At 38.7% G+C, this 14,560-nt stretch overlaps 1 long non-coding RNA gene across 1 annotated transcript in view; it reads right to left on the bottom strand.

Annotated features, from left to right (window-relative positions):
- The window catches only part of LOC141506187 (uncharacterized), a 108,960-nt gene extending 102,566 nt beyond the window's left edge, over window positions 1-6,394 (bottom strand). The window contains exon 1 of the long non-coding RNA XR_012473788.1: window positions 6,279-6,394. This is a non-coding gene — a long non-coding RNA (uncharacterized LOC141506187). The remainder of the gene's footprint in view (window positions 1-6,278) is intronic.
- Window positions 6,395-14,560: the final 8,166 nt, after the last annotated feature.

Raw genomic sequence — 14,560 nt, 5'->3', positions numbered from 1 at the left:
TATAATTGCTAAATTCATTGGACTTTTCTCAGTCAATAGATCATCAGTTTAGAGTTGTAAGGGACTCCAAAGACCATTTAGTCATACCTCCTCATTTTTATAGATGAGAAACTAAGACCCAAGTGGCACAAGCAATAAGTGACTAAGGCCTTAGATGAATTTATATCTTCCTGAACCAACTAGGTGGATTGAATATTGGACTTGGAACTGAGTTCATATTTTTCCTCAGGTATTTATTAGCTTTGTGACCCTGGATAAGTCACTTAACCCTGGTTGCTTGAGTTTCCTCATCTGGAAAATGAGCTGAAGAAGGAAATGGTCAACCACTCCAATATCTTTGACAAGAAAATCCCAAAATGGGGGTCACAAAGAATTAGACACAACTGAAAACAAGTGAACTACAAAACATTCAGAATCAGGGAACTTTCTATTGTACTTTCTATAGCATTTGACATTTTTTGACCAGACTCTCATCCTGAATTCCTCTTGTCTCCACATTTTCACATTTTTGTGGTACTATTCTTTTCTGATTCTCCTATTGTCTGCAGCATCATTGAAGTCCTGATCCCTAACTGTGGGTTCACACTAAGGTTTTGTCCTTGATCCTTTTCAATTTTCAATTTCAATTTCTCATCAGTTCTTAGAATACAGTTTTTATAGAGTTCCAGATCTCTATCAATTCAGTCCTAGTCTTTCCTAATAAGATATTCTATAGGTATCTCAAACACAATATGTCCAAAATTAAATTAATGCTCTTTCCTCTCAACCTAATCCTATTTCTAATTTGCCTATTTCTGTTAGTATTGATAAAAAAAAAAAGACGTATTTCTGTCTTTCAGGACACCAAGTTTTGCTGCTCTGAAGTTATTCCCAATTCTTCACTCATTCTCATTCCCCATATTCAGTTTGTTTTGTTGAGTTTTGTTGATTCTACCTTCATAAGATATCTCACACTAGTCCCCCCCCCCCCCAGATGGTCATTCCTTTGGTTTGGTTCCTCTGACTTAGACAATTGGACTAGCCTCCTAATTGATCTTCCTGCCTAAAAAGTCTCTCCTCTCCAGATCATCCTCCACATAATTTACCAAAGTGAAATTCCTTAGTATGGCTCAGCCCTGTTCAAAGTGCTTCTGTTACTCCTTCTTGCTTTTAGGATAAAACACAGACGCCTTTTTTGTGGCATTTAAAGCCCTTCACAACTTGGCCCCCAAACTCCTATTCCACCCTCATTACACATTCCTCCTCTTCCTGAACTCTGTGATCTATACAAACTGGTCTATCACAATTCTTTATAGATAGCATTCTATCTTCTGTCTCTATGTCTTTATACAGATCATTGGAATGCAATTCTTTCTCCCTTCTTCACCTCTTAAGAGCCCTAGTTTCTTCTGCTAAAGTATCACCTTCTACATAAAGCCTTCCTTAATTTCCTCCAGCTTTGAATTTCTCCCTCACCCAGGAAATAACTTTGTATTTATTTTTATATACATTGACTTTTAGGTATACACTATCCTCACCCCTCACCCTTATAAAGCGCAAGCTTCTTGAAAGCAAGATCTGTTTCATTTTTATCTTCGAATCCTCAGCACTGAAGACAAAGCTGGCTTGAGTGGGTGCTTAAAAGATAGTTGTTTTATTAATTGAAAGAAATCAGCCCTCTCTTACCTGTGTTTGTGGTATGGTAGGTTGTTGCAAGGATTTTGGAGAATGTTTTACCCATAGGCTAAAACAGACACAAAACTAATATTACCTTTTCATGCATTACTGGCACTAGACCCCACAGATATTAAAATGAAGAAAGATTCTCTATGGACGAAGATATTCACAATTGTTTTACATGAAATAGGAATAGATTTATAAATTTGCTTTTTAATAAATAAATAAATCCAATGAGAAGACTCTCTCAATACAGGTTTGTCCCTTCCTTGCAACTTATGGTCTAACCTAGAGCATTGAGAATTTTTAAAAGACTTGTTCAAGGTCACATAACCAGTACATATCAGAGAAAGTACTTGAATGTAGGTCTTGTGACTGGTTCTCTGTCCTCTATACCATGAAATCTTAATGTGATGATGATGAGGGGAAGGAGAAAGAGAATGAAGGAGGAGTTAAAGTGACTTGCTCAGGGTAACACAGCTAGTTTGTGTCTGAGGCTAGATTTGCCTCCAGGGTCAATATTCTATCTACTGCATACTCAGCTGCCCCATCTTGTTATTATGTGCAATAATAAGAACTTGATAGGAAAATTGTGGAATGACTGCATTCCTGATATTATTTTAGTAAATTGAAATGTTGCTATGTATTAAGTACAAAAATGAACAATATTTAGAAATTTAGAAAGATTCATACCAAATGATGCTAAGTGAGGTCAGCAGAATAATATTATATATATATATATATTAACCACAACTGTATTAAAAAACATAAAGCAACAAAATCTTCCAAGTTCACAGATGTATTCAAAGAGGGCCAAAGTACTAATAATATAGTTTATATTTTATTAAAAATCATGTCATTTTTCAAATATGGTACACACAGATTTGCTTTTGAATCTGTCCATTCTTTTTTGTTGTTGTTGAGTCATTTCAATCACATATGACTCTTTATGATCCCGTTTGGAGTTTTTGTGGTAAAGATTCTATAGTGGTTTGCCATTTCCTTCTTCAGTTCATTTTATAGACAAGGAAACTAAGGCAAGCAGGGTACTTGCTCAGGCTCACATAGCTAGTAATTGTCTGAGGATAGATTTGAACTCAGAAAGATGAGTCTTCTTGATTACAAGCCTGGCACACTATCCACCATGCCACTTATCTGACATATCCATTTTCCTTTTACCCAGAGGTTAAAAAACAGTATAAAGAGTTTATATGGGAGTTGATATTGGACTATTGTCCATATCTGCCTCTAAGGCAGAATCAAGGACTTCAGACCCAAATGAAGGAGAGGGAGCTACAACTGCAGTGAATTCAGAAAGATGGGTCTTTAAGACTGGGATCCTGGCAAGGGGTTTGATGCTGTTCTTCTAGGCAAATTATTGGTATATAACAAGGAGTTGAACCAAGATAGATAATATGGCCTAGTGAAAAAACAAACAAACACTGCATTCCGGTCTAACTTCTGCTACCAATTAGCAGTTAGACCTTGGACAAGTCACTTAACCCCTTGGGGTCTCATCTGACAAGTGAAGGGGTTGAACAAATTGATATTTAATACCTCTTCAAAGCTTTAAAGTTCTATAACTCTCCCTCTCTGATATAGTGTCACCTCGAATTCTGTGAATGGAAAATTGCTTTACAGAACAAAGGAGAATAACCTTTGTTAAGATCAATGCAATTGGACACAATTGCTGACAGATTCAATGAGTTATTCATTTCACATGAACCCTTCCTTCTGGAAATGACACTATTGATCTTGGGAGAAGACACTGAGCCTTCTGCTCACAATAGATATCTGCTTAGAAGGGTATCCTCTCAGAATTTAAGGGTGAAGAGCACTTTCTCATCTCCCTCTCTCATGCCAGTCACTGTACAGAAACCCCATTTTTAACTCCTTATAGCCCTCTGTACATTTAAAGCATCCTAATTGAAGGTGGTATTACAATTAATACTAATTTCATAAATGCCAGTTAATACAATTTGTTATGCAGAAGGTCTTTGTATTTGTCAACATCTTTGAAGGTTTCTTTCTTTCTTTCTTTTTTTTTTTTAGGTTTTTGCAAGGCAAATGGGGTTAAGTAGCTTGCCCAAGGCCACACAGCTAGGTAATTATTAAGTGTCTGAGACCGGATTTGAACCCAGGTACTCCTGACTCCAGGGCCGGTGCTTTATCCACTACACCACCTAGCCGCCCCATCTTTGAAGGTTTCTAATTAGATCCACCACATTTTGCTGTTGTTGTTGCATATAAAATAAATAAGATTTTTAAAATAAAAATTTTCATCTCTTTAGTAGATCTGATCCCATTGATTTGGGTACTCCCTAAAAATGGTATAGATAATAACCCATCTAAGCCTCATCTAGTGCAAAGCTTGTTCATGTACTCCCCCAAATCCTCCAAATGTACTCTGAATCTCCCTTTAGGTACTCATGGATACAAGGGTTGCCAAAAAAGTTATCCCTTATCCTTTTTATTTTTTAAGGTTTTTGCAAGGCAAATGCGGTTAAGTGGCTTGCCCAAGGCCACACAGCTAGGTAATTATTAAGTGTCTTGAGGGCGGATTTGAACTCAGGTACTTCTGACTCCAGGGCCAGTGCTCTATCTACTGCACCACCTAGCTGCCCCCCAAATTTTTTAAAAAGGATAAGAGGATGTGCTGGGTGGCACACCTAGCTGTGTGACCTTGGGCAAGCCACTTAACCCCATTTGCCTTGAAAAAACCTAAAAAAAAATTTTTTTTTGCAAGGCAATGGGGTTAAGTGACTTCCCCAAGGTCACACAGTTAAATAAGTATTAAGTGTTTGAGTTGATTTGAACTCCGGTCTTCCTGATTCCAGGGCTGGTGCTCTATTCTCTGTACCCACCTGGCTGCCCCACCCCTTATCTTGATTCTTGCTTCCTGATTGACCCATCTCCTTTTCTGTTTAGCATACTGTTTGGCACATAGTAGGTGCTGCTCTAATATCATCACTGTGCTGCTAATTTAAGTCTTTATTGTCATCCTTCCCTGAGTTTCTTCTCCCCTCTGTTTGAAGGGTTAGAGGGTAGGATGTCTAGATCACTGGATTTGAAACTAGGACTCATCTTTTTGAGTTCAAATCAGTCCTCAAACACTCTATCAGTTAAATAACCATGGACAAGTCACTTCAGTTTCTCATCCTGTAAAGTGAGAGGGAAATGGCATATTACTCTAGTATCTTTGCCAAGAAAACCCCAAATAGAGTCATGAAGAATCAGACATAATTGAGCAACAACAATACCAATGGTGAAATGCCAGACTTCTCAATGCCCTCCTTTATAGATAGAAAAAACAGAAAATAGATTCATCTCACTCTGCATCTGTTATTTTTCCTGGCTTCACTCCCATGGGAAAGGATGCCCCTCACTGGGTCTCTCTGATCTTCCATTTTTCTTTCTACTTTCCTGTCTATTATTTCCCTTCAGTAGATTGAAATCTCTTTGAAGGCAGGGACTGTTTTTTAAAAAAATAATTGCTTCCCCAGCACTTAGCTTAGTGCTGACACATAATGAGCATTTAATGAATGTTTATTGAACTGGATAAATTGATTGGTCATATATCTTTCTGATCATGTATGACCCTTCTGTATAATTCTTGGTTGATAACGTGTTGCAACCTACATTGTCTGCCCATTGTTCTCTGAGAAACTTTAATTCTTCAGAGACTGTGGTGTTTTATGACTTGAAGTCATGTAGCATCACTTGGAAAGATAGTGATACTAAAAATATGGGCAGGAAAAACTTAGATTCTATTACAGATACAATCAAAAATGCATCCTGGTGGGGCAGCTAGGTGGCGTAGTGGATAAAGCACCGGCCCTGGAGTCAGGAGTACCTGGGTTCAAATCCGGTCTCAGACACTTAATAATTACCTAGCTGTGTGGCCTTGGGCAAGCCACTTAACCCCATTTGCCTTGAAAAAACCTAAAAAAAAAATACATCCTGGAGTGGTTTGCCATTTCCTTCTCAAGTATATTTTTTACAGACGAGGACACTGAGGCAAATAGGGTTAACTGATTTATTTGCTCAAGGTCACATAACTAGTAAGTGTCTGAGGCTGGATTTGAGTTAAGGTCTTCTTGAGAGTTCTATGCACTATGCCACACCTAGTTCCCTCTATGTTTATATGTATGTATGCTTATATGCTTGTATGTATATTTACATATACACACACACATATATATAGTTATAGACACAAATATAATTATGTTTATACATCTTTTGGTTTGTGTGTGTGCCTGTAGGTATATATGCATATATCTATGTATATGCACATATATCTGTGTATATGCATATATATATATATATATATATATATACACACACACACACATATGTACACACACAAACCCCCCCAATTTTATGGTTTGTTCAAAGAGTACTGGACTTGGAGTCAGTGAGCCTGGATTTCAACCATATCCACAATACTTACTATTTAATACTTGGGAGAATCACTTGACTTCTTTGGGCTTTAGTTTCCTCATCTGTCAATGAAGGAATTAAGTTCCACAACCCCTAGGCGCCCCTTCAGTTCTAGGGCTACCTTCCCATGACCCCATGTGCATGGTTAGGGTGAACCCCAAGCGCCCTCAACACAAACTCACCTGAAAGAATGAGCCTCTGGAGGATATCGCCTTGTAGTGAATTTGTCTGCAGGAAATTTCTTTAGTTTCATATTGAATTAAATGTTAAAAATCTCATATGAAATGAACACATTGACCTTTTTGCTCTCCCCAATCTGGTGCCTCCCTGCCCTTCCTGTCTTATCTCATTCTACTCCCTTCCACATACTCTACATTCCAGCAGAACTGGACTGTCTCCTGTCCTCACCCCACACTTTCCTATCTTGTTGCCTCTGAGCATGATGTTTCCCGGTCCTGGAATAGCTTTCCCCATCCTCCACCCGTCCCTGCTTCCATGCATCTCTACCTCCAAATGCCCCCTCTTCCCATGAAGCCAATGACCTTCCTTTCTCCTGCATTTCACTCAGCACATGGTCTGTTTCTCTCTTATGTACTTATCATGGATTGTTTGGTGCCATAATTATCTGCTGTGAGTCTCATTAGAACAGGGACAATATGTTATCTAAATCATGGATCTCCTTCAGCATTAGGCAGTGCCTAGTACTGATCACTGCAGAGGAAACAATAAATATTCCTAAAATCACAGATTTAGAGCTTAAAGGTCCAAAGATATTACCCCTTCATTTGACAGGTGGGGAACTGGGTCTCAGAAGGGTTAAAGGATTTATGCAAGGTCACACAATTAATAAAATACAGAGGTGGGATTTGAACTCAGATTATCTTTGATTTTTCCTCCATTTTGTTTTACAGCATTCAAGATGTTTTTAAATATGTTTAGTTACATTTAAACCCCCATTCACTTTAGATTGTCAGCTTTTATCCTGGCATTTGGTTTACCCATTGCTTTTCCTAAGTCTGAGGGGGACTGGATGTGTTCCAGGGTTCTTTTAATCCTCCTTGGGCTTATTCCCTGAGGGAAGCTGCTGCTGCATTGACCTCTGGACCTGGGTCATTATTCATTCATATTGTCATTCATTCATCAAGAATATATTAAGCCCACCAGGTACCAAGCATTGTGTAGGCATTGAAAAATGACCAATGAGTCCTGAGTTAGTCTTCTGTCAGTCACTAGAGCCTAGGGGAAGAAAACTTAAATAAGTAATATTTCACAATAGCAATTCCCATTTCCATAGTGCTTAAAATAGCTGTTTTAACAGTTGTTTTAAATATTATTCATTATTAATATTAACTTCAAAATGGTGGTAACAAAAATAGTTCAATTGTTTCCATAACATTCTAAATTCTTTTATGCATTTTTTAATATTTTTATCCTTTTGGTATTGTTATTTACAGTTATCATCAGTAAATGTATTGTTTTAAACCTATTCTATTTTTTCTTAGTACATTAAGATTGATAATTTACTTCACTCTTTTTTATTTTTGCAAGGCAAATGGGGTTAAGTGGCTTGCCTAAGGCCACACAGCTAGGTAATTATTAAATGTCTGAGGCCCGATTTGAACTCAGGTACTCATGACTCCAGGGCTGGTGCTCTTTCCACTGTGCCACCTAGCCACCCCTAATGTACGTCACTCTTAACCACCAGGTGATGTGGTACAAATGGTATTTCTATTATATTGATAAGAAAACTAAGATCTAAAGAATCTGAATATGCCCTGAGTCACCCAGCTATTATATTTTGGAGCCAGGTCTTGAAACTAGATTTTCCAAGGTATTCTGAACAAGATTTCCTGATTCCATTCAGTTCAATCCATACCTGAAGCAAGAATTCTCTTTTTTGATATTCTTGGCAGATGGTCATCCAGCATCCCCTAGAAGACCTCTGGATCTTGAGTACTTACTAATTTTTTTTAAGAAGTCTTTCCATTGTCAGACAACTCTAAATCTTAAGAAGTTGTTTCTACCTTTCTTTAACTTTTATACACTGTACCCAAGCAACTAGGTAGTGTAATGGATAGAGAACCAGTCCTGGGATCAGGAGGACCTGAGATCAAATATGGCCTCAGATCCCTGACCCTTAGTAGCCCAAGTCACTTAGCCCTGATTGCCTCACATCTAGGGCCAACTCCCAGTCATCCTGATTCATGTCTGACCAAGGGACCCAGAAGGCTCTGGAGGAGAAGGTGAGACCAGTGACTTAGCATAGCAGCCCCTCGCTCAGATCCAATTCACGTGCTTATCATGTAATCACTTCCCCTGAGATCATGATCTTCTTCCAGAAAGGACAAACTTCATCATCATCCATTATATCTAGTTCTTTCTTTTGTGCCCAAAGAGAATGTGTCTTTCCACAATATTCATTTGGATGTTATCATGTCCCTTCAGGTCATCTCTTCTTTAAGCTAAACATTACAGTTCTAGATCCTTGTAAGGCATATTTTTTTAATAAATTTTTTTTTCAATGATCAAAAATCAATTTTATTCCCCCTTTCCCCTCCCTCTTCCATTAAAAAAGAAAAAAAACCACCTTTGCAACAAATATGCATAATAAAACATAACATTTTTTCTTTCACTATATCAAAAATCCTTATTTTCATTCTGTTCCCTGAGCCTGTCATGTCTCTATTAGGTGATGGGATAGCATGTTTCTTCATACATCCCTGGGAATCATGGTTGATCATCGCATTAATCAGAATTCTTTGCCTTTCAAAATTGTTTGTTTTTACAATATTATTTGTTATTATATAAATTATTTTCCTGGTTCTTCTCTCTACCCTCTGCATTGACTCATATAAGTCAGTCCAGGTTTTACTGAAACCACCCCTTTCATCATTTCATATATTTCATATAGTATTCCATTCCATTCACATACCAAAGCTTGCTCAGCCATTCCACAACTCATGGGCATTCCCTTTGTTTCCAATTCTTTACTATAATAAAAAGAGCTATTATAAATATTTTTTCTACATATGGTGTTTTTTCCTCTTTTTTTTTTTTGGATTTCTTTTGGCTATAAGCCCAATAGCTAGTGGCAAAGTCCTTTAAACATTTATCATTTTCCTTTTTAGACCAACTTTGGCAATCTAAATGTGATGTCGAAACTCAGAGCTGTTAAATTTGTATTTCTCTGGAGTACCTAAGGCACAGTGTTGAGTCCCCTTTGCCCTTCTGGTCCTTGAGGAGTAAGAGTAGAATTTGTTTCAGGAATAAGACAGAAGATACTTTACCCAGTAAGCATAACCTTCATAATAATTCTTAATTTGGAAGCCATAGATTTTTTGTTTCTTGTCAGTGTAAAATGCATTCTGGAATAAGGGCAAAAATGTTACTTTATTAGAATTGTCCTTGTCCTTAATTCAACACTGGACACACTGTATCTTAAAAAGGTTCCTGAAGCACAGAGAAAAAAATTAGGTTACATGAAATTAATAACCAAGTTAATCATCATATTTTTAAAGGAGATAGGAAAAGATTAATTCACCTGATGTTTACATTAAAATAGGGAATACAGGAATGAGCATTGGACTTGGCAGCACATCTGCTTTAGAGTTTTAATATTGATACTTAAATAGTTGTATGATTACATAGGCATGTCATTTTCTCTTTGAGTCTCAGTTTCTTCATTAATTCATCCATTTATTCATTCATTCAATAAACATTTTAAAATTATTTAATATCTTTACTTCCCCTAGTTATATGTAAAAGAATTTTTAATATTAATTTTTAAAAAAATTTGAGTTCTAAATTCTCTTCCTCTTTCTCTTCTCTCCCCACCAGTCTGAGATGGTAAGCAATTTGATATATTATACATGGACAGTCATGAAAAACATATTTACATATTAGTCATGTTGTGAAAGAAAACAGACTCAAAAAATTCCCAAGAAAAAATAGTAAAAATATATGCTTCGATATGCATTCCAATTCTATCAGTTTTCTCTGGAGATGGATAACATTTTTTATCATAAGTTCTTTGGAATTATTTTGGACCATTGTATTGCTGAGAATAACTAAATATTCATAGTTGATCATCATCTAATATTGCTTTTAATGTGTATAATATTCTCCAGGTTCTGCTTATTTCACCTTGAATCAGGTGATCATATAAGTCTTTCCAATTTTTTTCTGAGACCATCCTGTTTGTCATTAGTACAACAGTAAATTCATAACAATGATATGCCATAACTTGTTCAGCCATTCACCTTTGAAGACCAACCTCTCAACTTTCAAATTCCAGTTCTTTGCCACAAATAGCTACTGTGAGTATTGTTGTACACATAGATCCTTTCCCTTTTTATTATTTATTCTTTTCGGATACAGACCTGGTAGTAGTAGTATTATTGCTGGATCAAAGGGTATTTATAGGACAACTAGGTGGCACAGTGGATAGAGCACCAGCCCTGGAGGCAGGAGTACCTGAGTTCAAATCCGGCCTCAGACACTTAATAATTCCCTAGCTGTGTGGTCTTGGGCAAGCCACTTAACCCCATTACCTTGCAAAAAAAAAAAAAAACAACTGAAAAAAGGGTATTTAAGGTTTTCTAGTCCTTTGGGCATAGTTTCAAATTGCTTATTCAGAATGTTTGGATCAGTTCACAACTCCACTAACAATGTATGAATGTCGGGGCGGCTAGGTGGCGCAGTGGATAAAGCACCAGCCTTGGAGTTAGGAGTACCTGGGTTCAAATCTGGCTCAGACACTTAATAATTACCTAGCTGTGTGGCCTTGGGCAAGCCACTTAAATCTCATTTGCCTTGCAAAAAATACCTAAGGAAAAAAAAATGTATGAATGTCTCAATTTTCCCAAATCCCTTCCAGCCCTTGTCATTTTCTTTTTCTGTCATATTAGCTAATCTGATATGTTGTGGATGGCACCTCAGAGATGTTTTAATTTTTATTTCTCTAATCAGTAGTAGGATTTAGAATATTTTTTATATAACTATATATAGCTTTGATTTTTTGAAAACTGCCTGTTCATATCCTTTGACCATTTGTTAATAGGGGGAAAACTCTTTCAAAAAGCATTCATAAATATCCTCATATGCTAGGTACCTTGTTAGTCACTGCTAAAATCCTGACCCCATTAATGAATTATTTTGCATTAACTACTTAACTCTCTGGGCTGCAAGGTTTTTCATCTGCAAAATGAAAGAGTTGGAATAGATAATCTGTAATATCTCTTCTTCTTTTTTTTTAATTTATTTTTTATTCTCATTTTGTACAACTGTTTTTTTTTTACATTAATAAAATATTCTTGTTTACAAGTAAACAAAATACCCCTCCTCCCCCATGAATATAAATAGACTTGCTTGGGCGAAAAAAGTAAAGGGGAGAGAAAAAAATTAAAATTAAAAAAATAATAGTAATAATTGTAGGTATGGCCAGGTGGCGCAATGGACGAAGCACCAGCCCTGGAGCCACGAGCACCCGAGCCCATATCCAGCCTCGTAAACCCAACAATCATCCAGCTGTGTGACTTGCAAGCCACCCAATCCCCACTGCCCTGCAAAAACCAAAAAAAGGGAAAAAAAAGACCCAAAATAAAATAAAATAGTAATAATAGTAGGGGTGGCTGGGTGGCAGACAGAGCATTGGCCCTTCAGCCAGGAGCACTTGGGTCCAAATCCAGCCCCAGACACCCAAAGATCACCCTGCTATATGGCCCCAGGCAGGCCATCCAGCCCCACTTGCCCTGCACCCTTCCCCAAATAATAATAACAAAAAATGTGCTTGAGTCTTTGTTCCAACACCAACAACTCTGTCATGGGTGGATCTCATTCTTTATGATAAGTCCATCACAAAAGTTATTTCCATATTTTTCCACTGTTGCCATTGCTGATTGCAACTCCCTCCTTTCTTATTTCTCCACTACCATGTACTCTATTTTCTCTCTCCTTTCACTCTGACTCTGCTGTAGGGTCGTTGACTGGCTCAGAAGACAGATCCCTGGTCCTGGGGCCAAGAAGCCCTGAGCCCCCATACCACCCCTTAGGCCCAGAATCCACCTGGCCCTATGGTCCTGGGCAGGCCTTCCAATCCCAGCCCCTTGCAAGGAGTAAGAAAGAAAATGTGTTATATCTGGCCACTGTCCCCCCATGGTCCATCCTCTCCTCCTTTATTCACAACCCTACCCCTTCCCCCTGCTCCCCCCTCCTTCTTACTCCAGATGTCTATACCCCATTGAGTATATATGCTGTTTCCTAGCCATCTCTGATGAGAGCAAATGTTCCCTCATTCCCCCTTGCCTCCCCCTTCCATATCATTGCAATAGCTCATTGTAATAAAAGAAAATCTTATGTGAAATATCTTGGACCATTCCCCCTCTCCTTTTTTTTCCCTCCCATTCCATTTCCCTTTTTTTCTATTGACTCCATTTTTACACCATATTTTATCTTTGAATTCAGCTTTCTCCTGTGCTTCAACTATAAAAGCTCCCTTTACCTTCTCTGTTAACTGAGAAGGTTCATATGAGTATTATCAGTGTCATTTTTCTATGCAGGAATACATGCAGTTCATCCTCATTAAATCCCTCATATTTTCCCCCTCTCCTCCAATCTCCATGCTTCACCTGAGTCCTGTATCTGAAGATCAAACCTTCTGTTCAGCTCTGGCCATTCCAAAAGGAACATTTGAAATTCCCCTGGTTCATTGAAAGTCCATCTTTTTCCCTGGAAAGAGGACATTCAGCCTTGCTGGGTAGTTCATTCTTGGCTGCATTCTAAGCTCTTTTGCCTTCCGGTATATTGTATTCCAAGCCCTACGAGCTTCCAGTGTAGTTGCTGCTAAGTCCTGTGTGATCCTGACTGCAGCTCCACGATATTTGAACTGTATCCTTCTGGCTGTTTGTAATATTTTCTCTTTGACTTGGGAGTTCTGGAATTTGGCTATAATATTCCTAGGTGTTGTTTTTTTGGGATTTCTTTCTTGGGGGGGATTGGTGGATTCTCTCCATTTTTATTTTGCCCTCTGCTTCTAGAATATCAGGGCAATTTTCCTGTAGTAATTCTTTGAAAATGATGTCAAGGCTCTTTTCCTGATCATGACTTTCAGGTATTCCAATAATTTTTAAATTATCTTTCCTAAGTCTCTTTTCCATATCAGTTGTTTTTTCAATGAGATGTTTCACATTTTCTTCTAATTTTTCATTTTTTTTTTGTTTTGAAGTATTGATTCCTGATTTCTGTTAAATTCATCAATCTCCCTGAATTCTATTCTTTGTCTGAAGGATTTGTTTTCCTCAGAGAGTTTTCTTATCTCTTTTTTTCCATCTGGCCAATTTTGCTTTTTAAAGCATTCTTCTCCTCCATAACTTTTTGAACTGTTTTATCCATTTGACCTAAGCTGGTTTTTAGCATGCTGTTTTCTTCAGCATTTCTTTGGTTTTCCTTGACTAGGCTGTTGACTTCATTTTCATGTTTTTCTTGCATCTCTCTCCTTTCTTTTCCCAGTTTTTCTTCCAACTCCCTCATTTGATTTTCAAAGTCTTTTTTGAGCTCTGTCATAGCCTGAGCCCAATTTCTGTTTTTCTTGGAGTCTTTAGATGCAGGAGCTTGTGCTTCCTCATCTTCAGACTGAGCATTTTGATCCTTCTTGGGCTCATTTGCAAAATATTTCTCAATAGTCTTCCTTTTGTTTCTCTGCTTGCTCATTTTCCCAGCCTGGGACTGGTTTTGGGGTGCTTCCTGAGCTTTTGGGACACTCCTACAAGGGTCTCAGTGCTTGAGGCTCTGTCCTCCCTCCTGGTCTGTGAATGACCATAAGTACCTCCCTCTGCCACGGGGCTGAGGTGGGGGGGGGGCCCTGCTGTTCTATTGGGGGGGGCCTAGACTGCGATCAGGATCTGAATGTGGTCAGAACCCCAGAGTCCTGTTCCAGAGGCAAAGGACCTAGCTCACAGTCTCTCTTCACTCCCCTCCCTCAGCTCAATGGGCTCATGCCCTGGGGACTCCTGCTTCCTGGCTCCACCTGCTTCTGTTTCCGGTTCTGGGCTGTAGAAAGACCAAGCTGCTCTCTATATGCCCTCTGGGCCGGGCTCCACGTGCTCCCTCTGGCAGAGGTCCCCTGCTGTTCCCCACTTTGTGCCCGGTGCTCCCTGGGGTGCAGCTCAGGAGACTCCCCCGCTGCTGTGAGCTGTGACTCCCAGTGCCCTGGTGCTGCCTCCGGGAGGCTGAAGTTCTTTTGCTCTGGTGGGCCACCCCTCTGGCGGGCCGTCCCTCCGACCCGGGGGACCAGAGCCTTTCTGCTCTTTTCCAGGTTACCTTGAGTAGGAGAACTGCCTCACTGGGTCCCTTTGTGGGTTCTGTCTCTTGAAAGTTTAGTTAGGGTCCTTAGCTGATGAGTTTTATCAGAGAGCTCCTAAGACGGGATCCCTTCTTGTCGCCATCTTGGCTTCACCCCCTTTGTAAT

The sequence above is a fragment of the Macrotis lagotis genome, chromosome 1 (assembly GCF_037893015.1).
Source record: "Macrotis lagotis isolate mMagLag1 chromosome 1, bilby.v1.9.chrom.fasta, whole genome shotgun sequence".
Lineage (NCBI taxonomy): Eukaryota > Metazoa > Chordata > Mammalia > Peramelemorphia > Peramelidae > Macrotis > Macrotis lagotis.
This window is presented reverse-complemented; position numbering and strand designations above follow the sequence as displayed.